This window comes from Canis lupus, chromosome 37 (assembly GCF_003254725.2).
Source record: "Canis lupus dingo isolate Sandy chromosome 37, ASM325472v2, whole genome shotgun sequence".
NCBI classification, from domain to species: domain Eukaryota; kingdom Metazoa; phylum Chordata; class Mammalia; order Carnivora; family Canidae; genus Canis; species Canis lupus.
Window position 1 is genome coordinate 24,520,695 of NC_064279.1, and position 17,448 is coordinate 24,538,142.

Sequence of the window (17,448 nt, forward strand, 5' to 3'; positions counted from 1 at the left end):
CAAGGGATAGGGCTGCAGGGCATATTCCTCCCCTTCCTTCCCAAGCTGAAAGAAAAGCTGTCTTTAATTAGGATGGGAAAGGAGATTCAAAACATCTGGCGGGAAAAGCGCTTGTTCTAGAGGGCCTTGGAAGGGGAGGAGGGTGAGAAGAAGGGCGGCTGGGTGGGAGGTGAAGGCTTCCGGACCACGGGCCTGCTACAGTCCTCCAGGTCCGTCACTTCTTCCCCTTCACCTCTCCTTCAGGTCCTTGTCAGGCTGAGACCTGTGGCTGCCTCCTGCCCCAGGCTCAAGGGAGAAGTAACAGCAGCCCAACCCCAGCAGCGCAGCCCACAACTTTCTGGGGGTGCATGGGTAATTCTCACAATAGCACAGACCACCCACTGAGTGGGTACCCAGAGTTCACAGCCTCTAGCATTCAGGCAGCTAATCAGCTTGGGTTTGCCTGTGGAAAGCCTCCTTCCTTCTTAATCTCAAATCAATCAATCTGCCTTCTTCCTCCCTCTTTAAAACACTCCCAGGCTCCCACTTCCTCTAGGAAGACTTCCTGGATTCTCTCAAGCAGAAACTGCACATGCCTCCTTCCAGACCACAAACAACACGTCAGTGCTATGAAGTTTCTGTTCTTGTATGGTTGCTTGCTCCAACTTTGGGTGGCCCGCCCTCCCCACCCGAGGCAGAGCTGATGACAGAGAGACATTGGAGTCGCAGAATTAGCTTTGGCTAATTCCCTGGAAATGGACCTCCTATTCCTAAGGCCCCAGGTTTTGAGTCACAAGACACCAAAACCTAAAGGCTCCTTAAAGATTACCTACTGGATAGGATTTACTACATTCCCCAAGAGGTCACTGCCCACGGAGATTCTAATCAAGATTCCCCCTGGGGGTGCATGGATTGGGTCTGGATATGGGGCCAGGAAATGTCCTTTCCATTTTCTCCGTTACTGACAAAGCAGAGCGATAGGCTGAGCAGGAGCTGAGTTGTCCCCAGGAACTGTGCAACCATGGTCCGAGGACCTGTTTTTCATCAGCCTCTTTCGTTAGAACATGGAGGTCATTTCCAGTTTATAGTTTGTATTGAACATCCAGACCCTACAGAGTCCTTTGTTTCAGGAGCGGTGTATTCTCCATCCCACTTCAAGCCACAGAGTCATGTGCCATGTCCCAAAGGAGCAGCCATTCAAAAGCACGTGCTAAAGCTTCGTTTATGCCCTGCACACAACTATGGCATCTGAGGCTTCCAGCCAAGATGAGAGTAATAAGTTAATTAAAATTTTTAAGCCTTAGCTGGCTCATGTAAAGGAATGTAAAGTTGTAGCATCACAGACTTTTAGAACTGAAAGTGATTTTAAACATTGAGATCGATTTTTGTTTCACACATTAAGAAAGGACATGTCCAGAGAAGTTACACGACTTGAACAAGTTCATACATCCAACTAGGGTACCTAGATGCTAGTTCTTCCCCTACAATGACTCCTGACCATGTGCTGTTTCTGTGATATGTGGGGGTCAGAAAAGATACTAAAAGACCCTAGGCATGGAAAAATAATTAACGAGACTTCCAAAATAAAGAACACCAACTTAAAAAGACAAGACTTAGAAGTTTTACTGCAATAAAAGTTTTTTACCTTAGATGTTTTGATTGCAAAATTCTTGAAAGGTTATCAGAGGTGAACTTGTTTATTTTTTGGCTATTTCATGCTTAGCTGATGCCTATAGTGAATGTTCTATCTTGCCAATTGAGTAGATAACCCACGATGACCTATGCCGCATATTTTGAGGGTGAGCACATTTCACTAGCGAGGGCCCCACACTCTCATTTTCCCTTTGGTTTTCCTGAGAGGGCTCTGAGGGGGAGGAGAAATCTTAGGAGTTGTAGAAGGACTGGAGAGGGGGCACGGGGCCAGGATCAACCAGCCAAGTTAGGATACAGTAACATGTTGGTAACAGCAGCTCCTGGTCACTAGATACTTGTGCTATGGCCTCCTTGGGGACCTAGAGAAGAATAGAAGCCTATTGACTTCTCTGCCCTATTGCTAGCCAGGAACCCAACCCAAAGAAGAGCCAAAGAGATGAGGCTGAGCACTCTGGGAAATGGGATAATTTTAGATTCAGAAACTGGGTGGGGATGATATGTGAGGGTGTGGGGATCTGGGAGGGGAGCCCCTGAAGATTCAAGGCTAAATACTGGGGCCTAAGGTGCTCTAGGAATATATAAGTGGGAGACTTTATAGGTCCCATGAGATAGGCATAACTAGGGGCAGTGGTGATAGGCACAGGCATATGAACATCTGGGAAAAACAGAATAGATCTTTCCAGTTTAGCAAATTCACATATTTACTCCCTCCAATCTCTTCCTTCAAATTGAAGCAGAATTTCCCTGTTTGCATAATGCTTTTACACAGATCCTTTTAGTACTGCAAGGTGACTTGATAGACCCTAAGAATTGAGGAAGACAGACCCAATAAAAAGGGACATAAGTGACGGACCATACCATTCAGAACCATAGGCATCACTTGCTCCTCTAGGTAAAACTGGCTTTAAAAATGGGATTTCATCTTTCTTTCAGCATTTTGGAGGTGAATTTTTCTTCTTCCAAATCATTTCAGTATGAAGATTTGCTTGCTTAAAGTGTCCAGAAAGATAACTGAAGAAATTCAAAATAGTATTCAAAAAATTTTGAAGGCTGGTCTCATGGTCCAGGTATGAGTGCAACCTGGTATTCTTTAATTCTGTCACTGGGAAGTTACAGCTAACAAATTTTAGGTTCTTCCCCACTCCCAATTCTACAATAGTGAAAGCCCACAGGCATGTACTGGTATGGAGCCAACTGGTGCTTTTATAGCTTTGAAAAGAGCTGACAATAAAGAGATGAGATGTAGAAATAAAGAAAATTCTTCCCTGGGAAAATAAACAAATCCCTTTTATTAGTTCTTTTTTAATTTAGATGATCAATGCTAATCAGATCAAGTTTATTTCAAGGCCTGGAGAATCACAAATTATCAGGCTCAGAGTGATGATGCCATTTGTGGAATACCGAGCAAAGCCTGAAAAGTCAGGGCCATATTCTGCTTGGGGAGGGGGAAAGAGAATGTGGGCAAGAGGAGGAAGGGACCCCCATTTTCCTGTTTCCTTTAGCAATAAAAACCAAAAAATCGTTGAGGCACCCATCTTGGGCTGGTGAAAACTGAGGCTAATCCCAGGTGGATTAAGTAGCCAGGAGTCAAGGAAATTTCTAGTCCAATGACTGTTTGACAGGTAAGGGATTGGAACTCTGAAGTCACTGGATTGACCACACCTATTCATATAGAGCCAGGAATTGGACCACCTGTTTGAGCTCACCTCTCGGTGACCTCCCCATCTAACCTGGCTCCCCAGAGCCACATCTGGAGCCCAGCTGAGCTCAGATGCTGGAAGGGTTTATCACACCCATCCTTCTCCAATTGCCAGAGGTGTCAGGGGGAGGGATAATCACCAAGGCAACAGAGGGATTTCCCCCCACCACCACTTCCATCTCCTGGGTCACCCTTTCAGATGAAGAACATATGGAGAATGAGGTTGAGGTTTTCTAAGAGGATACTATTCATCCATCTCTTTAGGATTTCAGAGACCACCCTGATACTACTATCCAGTGATCCTACCAGAAAGTAGACACATCGAGAACTGGGACCTTTTCTATCTTGTTCAAACTGCATTTCCACTGCCTCACCCATGTCTGGCAAAAGTGGGAATTTGGTACTTGTTAAGTGAACATGGGAACAGAGGAACAATGCCCCTTGGGGTACAATTTTCCTGGAAATGTTCATGCTCTGCATCCATCAGCTTTCTTTATTCCACCTCCCACTCTCCTTTTCTTAATCAAGGCCTCCCTCCTCATTATATCTGGAAGGCAGAGAGCATGTTTAAGACTGGGGTCGGGGGGTGGGGGGGAATCTGCACAGGATTGCACTCATTTCCAAGTGTATTGGCCTACTTAGAGCTTGGAGCACCATAACAAAATACCATGGGCTGAATGCCTTAAATAACAGAATTAATTTTCTCATAGTTCTGGAGGCTGAAAGTCCAAAGTAAAGAGGCTCATGTTGCTGGGTTCTGGTGACACCTCTCTCCTAGGCTTGTAGATAGCCAACTTTCACTGTGTCCTCGTTCAGCCTTTTCTGTGCAAGCACAGAGAGAAAGAGAGACGAGACAGAGACAGAGAGAGATATATCTGGTGTCTTTCTCCTTCTTATAAGAACACCAGTCTATTGGATTAGGGCCCCACACTTATCGCCTCATTTCACCTTCATTGTCTCCTTAAAGGACCTAACCCCGAATGCAGTCACACTGAGACTGAGAATTTCAACCTATTTTGAATGAATTTTAGAGGGACACAATTCAGTCCTCAATACAATTCAGACAAGAGGAATCCTGCCCTGGAGTCCCACACTTTAGAGGACAATACTGCATAGCCTCCTCTGGTTGAACCTCTCTTCAGAGCATGAAAAATCTGTAAGATCATGGGATCATGCCCACCCATAACTGATTCTCTACCTTCTATACCATGTTCTGGGGACATAGGACCCCAGAATTTCCTTCCCAAGGGAGGGCCATGCCTCTCACTTGGGAGTGGCTAAGGGGCAGCTCTTTGTGGGGAACAGAAACATAGCTTGGAACTGTTGAGCTGGGGTGTCCATACCTATGCCTGCAAGGTATGGGAAGGAGTCTGGGTAGGAAATAGAAAGCAGGTAATCCAGGAGCCAGGATCCAGGATCTGGGGCTGAGGGCTACTTGTCACCATATTGTGGCAAGGTCCTCTGAGGAGTTTGAGAGTTCTACCCAAACCTGGCCTTCCAGCTTCAGTGTTCTTTAAAGAACTTAAAAGGCCTGTACGGTTGGGGCTGGTGGGTTAGGATACCTTGTGGACAGAGTTTGCCAGTCTTGGACTTGAGTAGGGTGAATAAAAAGCTTGAGACCACTATTCTCAGGCCCTTCTGAAGGCATCTGGATGGTGGGGATTAGAGAGGGACAGTAGGGAAGGGGTCAGTGAAGCCTCTAACAAGAGATAAAAGAGTCCCCTGGTCCCCTCCTTCTACCCATATGTAAACAAACTTACACACAGAATACAGGTATTTTCCTATGGATTTCCCAATTAATTGGAAAGGAGGCTAAGGCTGTAAGTATGAGTATTGTCATTACAAAGGCCTATTTTTTGAGACAGAAAGATAGTATATATTTATTAATGCTTTCTTAGCTTCATGCATAGCTTTAGATACTTAGATGTGATATGTGAGCCTCCATTTGTCCTCTTCCCCTGACATTGCAAATACTATGAGAGGGCCTAAACTCATGTCCCAGTTTTGCCGTAAGACGGTTCCAGTTTATGACTGGTGTCCCTCAGTTTTACTAATACCACCACATTTTCCCTCTCAAAAGTGTCCTGGTTTAGAACAATAAATGCAATGCCCCCACCACCCCAACTAAGAAAGACAACACTCACACAGAAGTTGGGGAATAGACCAGTAACGGGATGGTCTAGAAGCATGAAATAGTCAGTCCAACCCGGAGTTGCCTGCAGGGTATATAAGACTTACAAGACATGATTCCCCCAAGGAGTTTGCTGATTATGCATAGGACACAAGACTTACACTTTGCTTTCTCTGGAGAACAATACAAGGAAGTGCACAGATGGCGTTGAGTGCTTAATTAACCAGGGCCCAAATATATGGTGCAGATGATGAAAGAAATATGACTTTGTCCACGGAATTCTCCAAACTAAAGTTTCCGGGCTGGAGCCTAGAAAATGATGGGACACTAGTTCAACCAAAGGAAGAATAATGCCAAAAAAACAAAAATATTTATGTATATTTAAAGCAATAAACAAAAGAAGCTCATGGAACTTCCTTAGCAGCTCCCAGAGCCCTGGGTCAAGCTCTGGGCAAAGGTTGGGGGCATTTTCTTTTCCAGCATCCAAGTTCTTACTTCCAATTAGCACTCCTGTCACATCACTTCCTGAGGACAAGGAGTGTGCAGAAGACCGAAAACAAGTGAAGACCATATGGGCAGCTGCAGTGACCTAGCTCCTACCCCTGTGGTCCCTCAACTCCCTTCTCCAGATGCTGAGGTCTATATGTCTTGAACTCATTAAGTCTCTGCAGCTCCATCACCTTTATGGCACCTTGCTCCACATGTTGTTTTTCTTTCTCACGAAGCACCTGCCATATGGACACATCCACCTTGTAGTTGGCTTCCCAAATCCAAATTTGTAGGGAGCTCCAAGATCATCCCTCTCTTCTTATGCCACTCCCAAGGGTAATTCCTATTGAGGTTTCATTGTTTTAGTGATGTTTAATATTAAATATTTAAGATATTTCATTACGTCAAATATTTAATACTTTAAAAAAGAGATAAAAATATTCTCGTAAAAATAAAAATGTGCAAAAGAAAACACAGTAAAAACTCTTATCTACCAAGCTTCTTTCTAGTTTTGTGAGTTTTCTTCCAGAGACATTTGTTTTTCCCTTTTTTCTTCTTTCTAATCTTCTCCAGTTGCCCTTTAAACACACACAAACACACAAATGGGAACAGAGAAGAACATATTGTTCTGCATTTTGTTGTTTTTAAATAATTTTTCTTAATTTTAGGATAGTTTTAAATTTATAGAAAAGTGCCGGTCAGGTATTTCATAGAATGTCCTTCAGCTGGGACTTCTCTGAAGATCTTCTCATGTTTAGGGTGGGGATATGAATTTGGGGAGGAAGGCTACAGAAATCAGATCATGGAGATCAAGTGCCATTTTCATATGAAAAGTACACACCATCAATATGACTTAGCACTCTTGATGTTAACCTTGATCAGATCACCTGGCTGATGATGATCACCTGGCAGATTTCTCTGCCATAAATTTACACATTTTCCTCCCTTTCCTTCTGGTGCTATTTGGAAAGATGTCACTCTATACCTCCTCCTTGAGGACCAAGTATCTGAATAAATTACTTGGAATTCTACACAGGTGATTTATCTCTTTTCCCACATTTATTTATTTATTCAGTCATTTATTTATAGCAGTACAGACCCATGGATATTTCTTTTATAGTTTGTATTATAATCTGTATTAGTCAGCTCAGGCTGCCATAACAAAATGCAGTACACTGGGTGGCTTAAACAGCAGAAATTTATTTTCTCACAGCTCTGGAGGCTGGAAAGCCCAGGTCAAGGTGTTGGCTGGCTCAGGTTCTGGTGAGAGCAAACTTCCTGGCTAGCAGAGATCCGCCTTCACTGTGTCCTCATTTTAGAGACAGAACAAGCTCCTTCAGGGTTCTTCTAAAGACACAAATCCTATCAGATCAGGGCCCCACCTGTATGGCCCCATCTAACCTTAATTACTTCTGAAAGACCCTATTTCCAAATACAGGTATACTGAGAGGTAGGTCGCTAAATTATGAATTGACATAATTCAGGCCATAACATAATCTAGTACTACTTTATTTATTTTGCTTCTCAAATTATTCCAATTTGGACCACTGAGAACTCTTTCAGTTGACACCTGTGTTCCTTTGATATAATCTTTATTTTTATTTCATTTCTTGTTTAAATTCAATTAGCCAACATAAAGTACATACTTGATTTCAGATTTAGTGTGCAATGATCTATCAGTTAACACCCAGTGCTCATCACATCACATACTTTCCTTTTTTTAAATTGAGGCTTTTATTTTTTTTATTTTTTTAAATTGGAGTTTAACTTGCCAACATATAGCATAACACCCAGTGCTCATCCCGTCAAGTTCCCCCCTCAGTGCGCATCACCCAGTCACCCTAACCCTCCACCCACCTCCCTTTCCACTACCCCTTGTTCGTTTCCCAGAGTTAGGAGTCTCTCATGTTCCGTCACCCTCTCTGATATTTCCCACTCGTTTTTCTCTCCTTTCCCCTTTATTCCGTTTCACTATTTTTTATATTCCCCAAATGAATGAGACCATATAATGTTTGTCTTTCTCCGATTGACTTACTTCACTCAGCATCATACCCTCCAGTTCTATCCACGTTGAAGCAAATGGTGGGTATTTGTCGTTTCTAATGGCTGAGGAATATTCCATTGTATATACGTAGACCACAGCTTCTTTACCCATTCTTTCCGTAATGCCCATCACCAAACCATCTTATCATTGGGTGGTCTTCTGAGCACTTCCTTAATTTGCACGTTGCTTTCTTCATCTAATAATCCATTTTAGAAATTATATTCTATTAAAATCTTTCTCATTTAACTTAGAGTTATGGAGAATGCTAGTGAACAACCATTTAACTAATCAGTCTCTTATTAATGGATACTTAGCTCAGTCGTTTGTATTAAAATCAATACAGTGATAGATAACATGGTGTGTGTGTTAGCAGATTGTCAGATAAATTCCTGGATGATGAATTGCTGGGTAGGAAGGATGTGTGTTTGTCCTTTTGATGGATATTGCCTGAGATCCTATGAAGGACACTATGAAGTGGCTTTCAATGCGGTGGCACCAACGTACATTTCCATAAATAACAGATGGGAAATGTCTGTTTTCCCTCCAGGTTTGCCCATATCATAATTAAATGTTGTGATTTTTCACAGATCTTAAAGGCCTATTGTTTGGATGACCCTAGAGAAAAATACTCCAGGGCTCACCCTGCTCACTCACTGCAACTTCTGAGAGGAAGTGAGACTCTTCTGGGTTCCGAAGTGCCTTAACGAGACAGCTCCACCTACAGCCTTTCTGTGAGTGCTTCCCTCTGGGACCAGATCCATTCACCAGCTGACTGGGAAGTAAAATCCATCTGACCATCACAAGCCTCAGGATGGTAGGACTGGATGGCATCTCAGACATCACCTGGTCCAGATTCCTTGTTTTATGTTGACAGGCATGATGTGTCCAAGATCACACAGCTGGTCAGTGCCAAAGCCTTGGCAAGAATCTGCCTCTTCTAGTTCTTAATTGGGAGAGCTCTTCATGATGCCTGCTTTCACTTACAGTCTAGGACCTGCTTTCAGTAAAAGCCCCTGGATTTCATTACAATAGAGCAACCTACTGACTTAAAAGAGTGAGACACATCCAGTAAGGATAAAGTTTCCCCTGCATAAAATGGGGAATTGCTTTAATGGGAAACCTGGAGTCAGAATCTCCCTGCTGTGTGACTGGAGATAAAGTCATAGGATGTATGATGTTGGAGTATGGAGTATGATGTTGATAAAAATCAGAGTTGCATCTTGCCTATCTCACAGTGTAGGTAACGGTGTCAAGTAAGTTAACATAAGTATGTCTGAAATTTGGCTAATAATGGCAATGGTATCAATATTTTTAATTGCAAGTTCTACTTGTATTTTTTGAAACAATTGCTTCTGGGTACTAGAAGGCAAGCAGTTGACAAGTTTTTCATTGAGGGGCTCTAATTTCACTTCCTCATTCTTGGGCAACCATAAACTACATACAACATCGTTCCTTTTTTTTTAATTTTTATTTATTTATGAGAGAGAGAGAGAGAGAGAGAGAGAGGCAGAGACATAGGCAGAGGGAGAAGCAGGCTCCATGCACCGGGAGCCCGATGTGGAATTCGATCCTGCATCTCCAGGGTCCCTGGGCCAAAGGCAGGCGCCAAACCGCTGCGCCACCCAGGGATCCCTACGACATCATTCCTATCTTGCTGTTTCATACCTGCCTTCTCCCTTCCTGTTTCCTCTTTGCTGTTCCTCTCCCAACCTCCATGGTGACTTTGTTTAGATCACTTCCCCTCCCTGAGCTTCAGTGTCCTTATTTGAATAATGAAGGGACTGCACCAGATGACTGCGAGTTCAGTTCTGGTCCTGAGATTCCATGATGACCCCACTCACCATTTCTACCTTATTTCCTCCAAGTCCTAATAACACAAAAATTGTACTCCCAATGAGTTGGGAGCCTAAGAGTTTCTTCCTTGCAGAGCTGTTTAGAAAAGTACACTTTTGAACACAATGTGATAGCCTCTCTAATCTATTCTGGCCAGGTCACCTCTAAAGTACTGGGATCAGTTCACAGTCTCCTTAATTAGAGAGTGACATTGTCCAATAAGAAAATCTAAAGGAGGGGAGTAGCAGGGATCCAAATACATTATAACCCTATCCGTTGTTCAAATACTGGTTGTTAAACTTAAAATGCTTCTTTTCTGGTTGGTAAATTGGTAAATACTCACTGTCCAAAGGATCCAGAGTGACACCCTGTTCTGATCATCTCTTATTCACCCACTTGTGAGGGACAGATCCATTCCCAAGCCCCCTCTCTCTTCCCTCAATAAACACGCAAAATAGCCTGGGATGGCTGAACGCATAACACCCAACACTGGGGAGATAAAATTCACAGCAGTGTGTTAGTCACATACACTCACAGCCCAGAGAAGGACAGGCATGCCTTACATGACCACCAGAAAGCTGCTCTTGGGGATAAGCTGAATAAGCAGGACCTATGCACAGCAGGCTTTTTAGTAACAAGAGAGCAGGTGCCCCCTGGTTCCCACAGGAGGATGCAATTGGTTTACTTGAATACTTTTGTGGACTGGCAGGGAACTAAAGCCTATTAGGTTGAGACCTGGCACAGTGCACTTGGTCTAGCTGATAGAGGAACTAGCCAGGTGGGGAGCCTTTCCTCCTGAGTGTGGAGCATCTGGTGAGAACAGAGGAACTCATGGGTAGGCCTTTGGAGCCCTGTGAGGCTCAAAGATGTCAAAGCAGCACAGAATTTTAGGCCTTGTAATCCACACTCCCTCTCACCTCCCAGCCCCACTACCAAGATGAGTCTGGACCTCTCCGTGTATGATTTAGCAGCCAGAGCACTAATGCTCAGTGAAGCAGGAACCTCTAGTTCTTGTTGCAGCACAAAGGCTGCCTGACATCCTACTCTTGTGGTCAGTGCCCACACCTTACCAGTTTTGACATACCTTGAACACCACCCCTAGCCCCGTCAACACATGATAGAATACTTTGACTTGGTGTCCTTTTCTTCCCTCCTCCTTGCTCAAGCCTCCAGGATTTCTATTCTTCCTGTTGACTGTACAACAGGATTGGCCGAAGCATCCCTACCTCCCTCCTCCCCTCTTCAAAACTTGTTTCGTCCAGTTGGAACTTGAAAGAAGGAAAATGAACTAATTCACACTGAGCTGTTAGTTGCTCACTTACCATTTCCAGTCATATTTGTGTTTTAAAAGTAGACTTTGCCTGAATCGAAAGGTTAAGGCAAACCATGGGCCAAACCTAGCTCACAACTGTTTATTACAGTCCTCAAACAAAGAATGGTGTTTGCCTTATTAAATGGTTGAAAAAAGAAAAGAAAGAGACCAAATGTGGCATGTGAAGCCTAAAATATTTATTATGCCCTGAATAAAAAAAAAAAGTTTTCTGGCTATTGACTTAAAACAAAGATTCTCTAATGGTGGACGTTAAAGCATTCATAATAGTTTAGAGATACTGATTTTGGAAAGGCGGACTGATTGAGGATAAGATGGTAGGGACTGTCCCCAGATTGTCACAGATTGAGGAGTACTGGTGGGTCCTGGCCAAGATGGAGTGATGCTCCATGAGACTAAGGTCAAGAGCAGGGGCTTCTCACTTACAGAACAGGGAAAGCTAAATTCAGAGATATGAATGCATAGAAACCAAACCAGGTGGGAAAGCTGAGATAGTTGGCAAACTCATCAAATGGCAGTCAGAGTGTCTAGGATCTAAGAGTTGAAGGCATGAGTGTGTTAGGGCAGAGAAGGTAGGTCCTGGAGCTCTTGCCAAAATCACGCTCTGATATATGCCATTACCTTTAAGAGCCCAGGGAAACAAGAGTAGAAGTAGGTGAACCATGCAATAGTGAATTAGACCATGTAAAACTGACCTGTGTGAGGATGTAATTTTTAGTTCTCCGCTTACCCTTGCATGCTGGTAAAAAGAAGAGGATCTTAGGGTTTGACTGACACATTCAAGACAACAGATCTTTTTCTTTGAAGTATTCAGTGCTAATAAAATTGGAACCTGAAATGGCTTAGGATTAGGATAAAATAGATTAAAATAACAACATGAGTAAGAACCTTTTTCCCAAAAAAGACTGGGAAGGTAAGAATGAGTTTATTGAGTAAGTGGATTTCTCTTTCTAGAGACACCCCCACAGGAGACTGTTGTAGCCAGGAGCAAGGCCTTCCTGGCACCTGTGACTCCAATGTGGCAAATCTGCCCTCATGGAACCCCAACACAGAGTACTGGGAAACAAGAGTCTGCCAAGTTTCATTGCCTGGCATTTCCACTACGTGCTTGCACGCATCTTTGTTTCTCAGGGAAGACTAATGGGTGGAGTGCTCTGGTCTGGGAGACAGTGGGTGGTAAAAGTTTCCAGAAGGACAGGGACAGGCCGATTGGCTCAGCTGGTTAGAGCTTGGTGTTAATGAGGCCAGGTCGTACCCTGGTCCCCCACCACACCCAACCAACAGTCTCCATTCTGGGATCACAGACTACTCTCCTCACCAGAAAAGGAGGGGCCAAGAGAGAGTGTGGGGATAACTCCACGTAAAACTACCCTGTCTGCTGAAAAAAAGAATTCTCCTTAGGGAGACTTCTTGGCGTCTTCTTTACATAGATCATCTCTCATTCATTTGGGGGCATGAACACATCAAGGCGCTGTATCTGTTAGTTTGGGCCACATAACAAACGATCTCAAAAACTACTGATTTAAATCAACAGTCATTTATTTAAATCACAATTCTCTGGGTCAGCAGAGCAGTTCTTCTGGCCTAGGCCTAGTCAGTTAACCTTGCCTGAGTTTGCTTATGCATATATAATCAGTTGGAGGGTCAGCTGCAGGCTGGATGATTGAAGATGGTCCTGCTCACATGATCTGACAGCTGCTGAGCTGCCCATCAGGGCCATGGGGCCACAGCACTCCATGTCTCCTGCCCTCCAGCAGGCCAGCTTGGGTCTCTTCACATGGCTTTGATGCCAGAAGACAAACTCCCATGCATATCGGTGTCTGAAAGTTAACAAAATATTGACTTAGATTTATTCTAGAAGCGTAAGTGATAAAGGAGTATTACTACATTTTAAATAAATGATGATTATTTTAACATAATAAAAACAGTACTAAGTGCTTTATACACATTATATTATTTAATCCTATGAGGTAGGCAGTACAGAGCTTGTCCAAATTTATCCTTCTATAATGTGGCAGAGCCAATATTCAAACTCCGAACTTAACCACCGTAACACGCAATTACAACTCATGCGTTTTGGGAATAACACGTCTTTCCAACAATGCCACCATTGTTCAAAACTTTACTGGAATCCCTCGTGTCAGATCCAGAGTCTTGACTACCCTGAGGCAATTGGACAGAATAGGAATTGCTTCCTGTAGCTGCTAAACGAGAATTTTATTTGGCTCTGGAGCAACAGATGACTAAGATGAGCGATCAAGCTGGATATTTTTGGATGACAGCTGAAGAAGATGAGAAAGAAAGAGGATTCAGTTCAGAGATGGACGGTGATGTGTGCCACCTAATCTTTTTAGGGTTGGAATTGGGATTTTAGCTCTTGTTCACAATGCCAAGTCAGCTTAGTCTTTCTGAAACTTTGGGAAAATTCCTTCCTCCTTCCATGTTTCAGTTATCTCCTCTGTGATAGAAGCTTAGACTATACGGTTTCCAAGATCCTTCCAATTTTTGAAAGCTGTGATTCTACTATATATTGTTCCTCAGAAGACAGCATTTTAACTGAAAATAATCTAAATTTCTCACCTCTAATAAAGACATGACTTTGCTACCATCCCACTTCAGAACATGGAGGAGCCTGAGGAGATGTTATTGAGTGATGGACCAGATTCCTTTGGAAACAGGGAGTTGGGGAGAGTGCAAATATTATACTCATGCCAGGAACTCAGACTTAAATGCTGAAATTTTTGCCACTCAGCCATGCGCTGTAAATTTTACCATCTATCCACGACTTTCCTGAGCCAGAAAGAGGCCAGGTAAAGTCAAATGTGACATCCTTCCTATTCCCCATTCAGATATCTGAGGCTTCTTTCTCCTTTGTTCAGATCTGATTTGTATTTCTTCTTTATTAATAACCCCAGAGTACTTCAGGCTGCTTTCTGCCTGAATGTTACATAAATAAAAGTGTGTAATATTGCAAGGGTGAGCAGAACTGGAAAGTCAGCAGGGACTGAGACACTGAGGACAGGATGAGCCATTCCATTTCTCCACTTCCCAGACCTTGTTCTTGCCCTCCTGCAAAGCCTTAGGAAGGCCTCATGGGGGGAGTTTGAACTCATTCCCACCCAATCCTGCTGGTTCCAGCTACTCAACATTTTACTAAATAGCTCTGAACAGCTGTTTCTAGTTAGGTGTCTGTTTATGTTGTTGGCCTACGTGTGCTTGTGTACAGTGTGTGTGTGTGCCTTATCGCCTTGCTTCCCAGCTATCCAAGGACCCCAGCAAATCCACTTGAGCTCATTTGGAATCCCAAGTGAAAGGAATCAAAAAGCGACATAATGTTCAAATTCAGGAAGCATTAACAAAGGCTGTATTTCACACAGCACACTCTGTCATTCATAAATGCAGGGGAACTTAGATTTTTAAAGAATAGAGATACAGAGATTGTGAATGTCTTCAGGCTCCAAAAGAATAAATTTTACTATTGGAGTATAATTAAATTGAAACTTTTTTTTCTTTTTAAGGTTTATCAATAACTAATTGAAGACTTAACTCTGACTTTACCCATGATTTTATGTATTTGTCCATGTGTTCACTCAATAAGCATTTATTGGGGATCCCTGGGTGGCGCAGTGGTTTGGCACCTGCCTTTGGCCCAGGGCACGATCCTGGAGTCCCGGGATCGAATCCCACATCAGGCTCCTGGTGCATAGAGCCTGCTTCTCCCTCTGCCTGTGTCTCTGCCTCTCTCTCTCTCTCTATCATAAATAAAAAATAAAAATTAAAAAAATAAGCATTTATTAGGTCTCTCCATGTGCACCACACTGCTCAAAGCCCCATAGGAGATACAAAGATACAAAGATGTGTTTTGCTCCCTGTGAGTGGAGCACAGTCCCTCCAACCCAACAGGCTTGGTGAGGCTATGGAGGGCCTTTTGCACTTGTCTTCAACTTGAAACCAGTCTGAACATGGGGCAAAATCACCAGTGTCCCTGGCAGGGGAGGTGCCTGACTCCACACCCAGCACATCATCCGAAATGGTAGGCTTTTAACACAAGTCTTATTAAACAGCAAGACGTGTCTCTGTCTAGATTTATATAGTCAGTGCTGCAAAATTCAAATACTTTGCCTCTCAAAGGTTAGTCAGCAAGCTCAGTGAGATCCTACAAACAAGTTTAAAAGGGCTTACTGTCTACAGACATGCTCTCCATTCTGTCCGCCATAGTTGCCAAATAGTGATTTCTATTTTCATCATCCCTTCTATATTTATTAGTTGACTCTCTAATGTAAGGAAGAGCTTTCTCTTCTGTTGCTCATTTAAGTTCAGTTAGTGGACTCTTGTTTTATTCAACAGACCATAATCCTTCACTATCATAATTTACTTTGATGTCCAAACTGTTCCAAAGCTTCCCAGGGGAAGCTCTTTTAAGCTGCTTCTGTATTCTTTTTGACTTTTCTTCTTCATTCATGGAGCATATTCTTACTTCATGAAACACAAAGATATTCTAGACTCATCTTTTACTTTCCTTCTAGCCATGGAATTAGCAATTTCTTCAAAGAACCTGAATTCCTTTTAGTAAAGAATGGTATTTAGAAACCAAGATCTGAAAGTGAGATGTGCTTATTACTACGGGGATTTATTGGCTTTATGCTCCTTAAGAGGACAGAGCTAGGAAACAGATGCATATATACACACACACAAACATATCTACACCCATATATATATATATATATATATATATATATATATATATATTTATTTATTTATTTCCACATCCATCTCTGTCTCTGTCTCTGTCTTTGCCTCCATCTCCCTCTGTAATAAATGCCATGGGTTCCCACTGAGAGCTCCAATTCCAATCCAACACCACTGGATTCATTCATCTGTTCTCCTCACCATGTTACTTCCTGTCCTGGAAATAAGGACACTGGGTCACATTATTTTTACTACATTTACTTATTTTATCATTACTAAAATTCATACAGATTAGTTTCAAAATTGCTAATCCATGCCTCTGTGAAAAGCAAATCTCATTCTATAAGCACAACAATGGCTTAGACTTCTTTCATTGTTTGGCCTGAGCACATATAGTCAAAGAATACTTGAATTAGTTCTTCCTTTAGCATCAGATTGGAGCACAGGCTTATTTCCCCTCCTGAGTATCCCTTTGAGACATTGCCCTGAAGCCTTGTTTCAATTATCTCCAAAATAAGCTCAAATCTCTTCCTGGGGCTCTGATACTGCTGCAGGAGTTAACCCATGTCTCTAGGAAACACCCTAGAAGTTAATCCAAAAAAATAGATTATAGAAATACCCCTTTTCCCAAAAATATATTTGCAAGTTTATAGTAAGAGGTTTACCTCCTCAAGCTCTCCATATTCCCATGTCTTCTCTATCTATATGTTTCAATGCCAAAATCTTTCTTTTTCAGAGAGATCCCAATTCATCTTCCCTATGAAGGCTTTGCAATACCTATCTCCCTAAATACATAGCACTAGCTTCCAAATGGACACCCATAGACTTAGAATCTCATTTCATATTTACCAAGTTCTCACATTCTCCATCTTCTGTGTTTAAAAATATTTATTTAATTAAATTTATGAGCCAGAAATTGAGAAACATATGGAGTTAAGGGAAGGAAAGAAATAAAGAAAAAATAGCCCATTCATTCAACTTTTCCCAGCTGCCATTCTTGAACTGGGAGATTTGGCTGAGGTCTCAAGTAATGCTGTGCAATAAAACTTCCATAGGATGCCAAATTTAGGTCCAGCATGAAAAGAAAACAAAATCCCACCTACAAGATAAACTGTTCAATTTGAAAATGGGAGTTTTTTAGGGTCCCGCATTAAAGCCTCATAGTAACAGTTTCTGCAAGGGAGAGAATCAGCCTGCCTCCTGGAGGGCTTCTGAATGGGGCAATATAGAAAATTTTAGAAAGCATTCCTTTCCCTGAATGGAGATCTGTTTCTGTTGGGGGCTCTGTTTTTTCCTTTTTGGAAAGAATCCATTCTAACATATCCTGGCGAGAGGAAGGAAAGTTGTGCCGGTGGAGATGCATGGTAGGGGGGCAGTTCCAGGTGGTGGAGACTTTGCACAACAAGTCCTATTCTTTGCCGTTGGGAATCCTTCTTTCCTCCAGCTCGGCTCTTGAATAGCTCACCTCCCTCTGCAGGTTAGCTCTCTGGTCTAAGCCACCTGAAAATCTGGGTGAATGTTTCCTTAATATGAGTGAAGTCCAAGACATGACAAGTGAAAAGGAGGATGAGCCTTCCCACAGCGACTGTTGCACCGTCTCA

The 17,448-nt window shown here is 42.7% G+C and overlaps 1 long non-coding RNA gene across 1 annotated transcript in view; it reads right to left on the minus strand.

The window, feature by feature from the left end:
* Positions 1 to 12,679: 12,679 nt before the first annotated feature.
* LOC125754493 (uncharacterized) overlaps positions 12,680 to 17,448 on the minus strand; it is a 76,181-nt gene continuing 71,412 nt past the window's right edge. The window contains exon 2 of the long non-coding RNA XR_007408860.1: positions 12,680 to 12,978. This is a non-coding gene — a long non-coding RNA (uncharacterized LOC125754493). The remainder of the gene's footprint in view (positions 12,979 to 17,448) is intronic.